Source organism: Neoarius graeffei, chromosome 6 (assembly GCF_027579695.1).
Source record: "Neoarius graeffei isolate fNeoGra1 chromosome 6, fNeoGra1.pri, whole genome shotgun sequence".
Classification (NCBI taxonomy): Eukaryota; Metazoa; Chordata; class Actinopteri; order Siluriformes; family Ariidae; genus Neoarius; species Neoarius graeffei.
This window is the reverse complement of record NC_083574.1, coordinates 47,103,300-47,107,422: the sequence shown is the minus strand read 5'-3', so window position 1 is coordinate 47,107,422 and position 4,123 is coordinate 47,103,300.

Genomic DNA, 4,123 nt, shown 5'->3' with positions numbered 1-4,123 from the left:
TCAGCTGATGCAGAGAACAGGCAGGCTGAAAATTGCCTACCTTTATTATGAATCCGTTCTACTGCATTTGCAAACACTGAAAAATTAAATGAATGAATGAGTGTTGTATGTTCAAGTTAAAAGTATGTTGAACAGGAATTCTGCGTGGTCAACCTGCCATTGAATCCAGCTACTGACTCGGGCCCCGTTAAAGTCTAAATGTCAGTGTTCTCATATGGCCCTTTTCCACTACCCTTTTTCAGCTCACTTCAGCTCGCTTCAGCTCACTTCAGCCCGACACGGCTCGCGTTTCGACTACCAAAAACCAGCACGACTCAGCACGCTTCAGCCCTGCTTAGCCCCTAAAACTCGCACCGTTTTGGGGTAGGGCTGAAGCGAGCCAAAGCGAGCCGAGTGAGGTTGGGGGCGTGAGCAGACACTCCCCTGTGCACTGATTGGTGAGGAGGAGTGTCCTCACATGCCCACACACGCCCCGCGAGCGCGCTGGGATCTGTAAACACCGCAAACCCGGAAGAAGAATAATTACTAATTACGAGAATTTCTGAAGCCTTATGCGCCTCGCCTCATCTATACACTCTTGCCAGTATCTGTCCGCATTGTCGGTGACAACAAGCCACAGCACCGAGACCAGCCACACTAACGACTCCATGTCCTCCATGTTTATTGTTTACTATCCGGGTCGTGAGACTACCGCTTAAAAGATCACTGATGTCACTGTTTGCGCTGCTTAACGACATCACCTGACGTCCACCCACTTTCACTAACTCCACCCAATGTGTCCACCCACTTCCAGCCAGCACGGTTCAGCGCGGTTGTAGTCGAAATGCAACTCCAACAGCCCCACTCAGCTCGACTCAGCACGGCACGGCTCAGCCCGACTCAGCCGCGTTTGTAGTGGAAAAGCGGCAAAAGATAATGGCAATCCAACAGGCACATGCCACCAATACAGGAACAAAATGCAGAAACTGAGGTCTTCAATACTTCACACTTCTAAATGCAAAATGTGATATGAAGTTTGCATCATACCATTTTTTGGAAGAAAATTTGTATCGCACTTCAAAAACATGTCTGTATATGGAGGCTTCTTTCACATATGACTGCAGATAAAACAGCGGAAAGCAGCTTGCCTATGGATAAACTACAGGTTTTACGTTTAGTGGTTGGTAATTCAAGACCTTTTAGGTTTAATCCAAAGTCAACTTTGTTTGAACCAGTTGTCTTGCCAAGACATTACTCCAGCTCCGTAGTATAGTCCAATATCTAGATAAATTACTGTATTGTCCATTTCTGGAAATTTTCCTTTGGCTTCACAATAACTACACTAAAAACACAAACCATAAACATTCCCATATATATATAAGATATACAGCATGATACAATAATTCAAACATGGAACATGAGATGTGAAAGATAAGATTCAGTCTCTTATTATGAAGTGCAGTGAGAAATTAGCAATCTAGCTGGCTCTGGATTGAACCTCCAGCTGAGAATAGCCTGGGAGAAAGAATGGAATAATTTGTTCAGCAAATTCTGAACATGAATAGAAAGGTATCTCCCTCTAGTGGCTGTAGCTCCATAACACCGTGGAAAAGCCCATAATAATAATAATAATAATAATAATAATAATAATAATAATAATAATAATTTTGCTCAACACTGAACAAACAGACCAAAAAATAGAAAGCAGACTGCTTTGTAGTGAGAGCTAATCCAAACTTAACCATTTTTTCTGTCACATATTCACAATTTGACAGTGATGGGAATAACGGCGTTAGAATAAACGGCGTTACTAACGGCGTTACGTTTTTTAGTAACGAGTAATCTAACTAATTACTTTTTACATCGTTATAACGCCGTTCCCGTTACAATAAAATACTATGCGTTACTTTATTAAAGCTGTTCTCATCCGGCACGCTGCTCGCTCAGCCTTTCTTTCCTCTGCTTTAGTGTGGGGCGGGGAGACACGAGACAGCGGCACAGTAAGCCAATCAGAGTAGATTTGGACAACATATGTAGGTAGGCCACGCCTACTGCACTACTGCGCGCTCTTTCAATCGGAAGACCCAGCAATGGCGAGCGGTCAGCCCAGCACTGCGCTTTCACACTGGAAATACAGCCAGCACTTTTCATTACTTGAAATAAAAGGCAAGAGTGTTTACGTGCAATGCACATTATGTCGAGGAACAAAGCGTTTGTCCTCGTCAGTGGCCAGTAATTAGTAACATAATTTTAATAACTGCAAAAATATATTACATTTGATAGATGTCTTATCTCACATTGTCCCACAAAAATATTAATATAGTGTAGATAACGTTACTAATTGGTTCTGTTAAGTGTCCATTTCAGTCATTAAACACATTTAACATTCACTTTTATTATGATTACACTAATTGAATTTGATTTTTTTTTGAGGGGGAACAAAATGGAATAATTACTTTCCCTGGTAATTAGTTACTTTTATGACAAAGTAACTCCGTTACTAACTCAGTTACTTTTTGGTAAAAGTAACTAGTAACTATAATTACTTTTTGAAAGTAACGTGCCCAACACTGCAATTTGATAATGCAAATTTTCAGTTATGTCCAGTGCCAGTATGGAAGTGGCATTAATTCTGCAGCCTGTTCCAAATATCATCTCATTATCTCTAGCCGCTTTATCCTGTTCTACAGGGTCGCAGGCAAGCTGGAGTCTATCCCAGCTGACTACGGGCGAAAGGCGGGGTACACCCTGGACAAGTCGCCAGGGCCCTGTACTACGAACGGAGGTCAACCTACCCAGAAGTAACCCAGGGTCAGGGACGTCACTAGGTTTGAGAGACAGGGGTAGCTTAGCACCCAGAGGAGAAAAGGTATTGTGCGCGCGCAGCGCGCGCCGAACATTTTTCAGAGCACCTACTAAGGCTGTCAATCAATTCATTATTTCAAGAGCATCACACCTTGGGGACACACTTCCCACCATTTCTATTCTATTTTAAAATTGCTTTCATCATTTAATTGTTTGCTGAAGCAACTTCACCAGCTAAACTACAAAAATGTGAAAAAACCAATGGTAGGTGTCATGCATTCCTGCGCAAACTGAAGAGGGCAAGTGCTTCACAAATCATCATGTAAACATTCTACAGAAGACTCAATATAGCCTAGGTAAAGTTAAGCAAATGCAAACCACTGACATCAAATTACAATCTCACCGTGTGTGTCTGCAAATGAAAGCATAGAATTCTGACTCTCTGCAAACCCAACTCAATGGAAGCCCGCACCGCGCCTGCTGCAGAATGCCCGCGTAGTTTTTTAAGTCCTACTAGCCTACCACTCGACGTGACGCTTGACACAGAGCCAATGAGGAGGAATCATAACGATATTAATAATATTGCATTAAACAATAAATAAGCAAGCAGAAACTCTTGTTCGGATTAACTTGCGTTCTTGATGGCTCATGTTCAGTGCTTTACTGCCTTTGTTTTTTTTGGGAAAAAAAATAAAAATATAAATAATTTAAAAAAGGGCAAAAAATATAGGGTGGCTTTGCCATAAGATAGGGTGGCTGGAGCTACCCTAAAATGGGTCTGGCGACGTCTATGCCCAGGGTTCCCCCGCTAAACCGGGGTTGACAAAACCTGGTTATCTTGTTTGGGGTTAAACGGTACTACGACGCCAGTTATGAAGTTGATTTGTTGAACCTGTGTTAACCTAATCAGGGTTAATGCGCGTTCACGTTAAAGGGGAGGTTATCAGCGCAAATCCCCACTGTTCACAATGGCACGGTCGCCGTACTTCACGGAGGAAGAATGCGCTGTCATCATGCAAAGCTACGAGGAGTTCAAAACAACATTAAGAGCAAAATCTAACACAGCGGCTGCCAGTAAGGAGCGGCAAGCATGTTGGCAACGAACTGCCGATCGGGTAAATGCGCAAGTACATTCTCCCTTCTACATGTTCCAGAACAGAAGTATAGGATGACAGAAAGCTTCATGATCAATCACAAGTCACAGAAAATGGTCCTTCGACGTGGCCCCAGTCATATATAGCTTGTTTAATGTCCGAAAAATCCTGAATAAAATTTGGTTTGGTAAATTCATGGAGTAGCCTACTTAAGCTGATATGTGCACAGAGTCACATGAATTAGG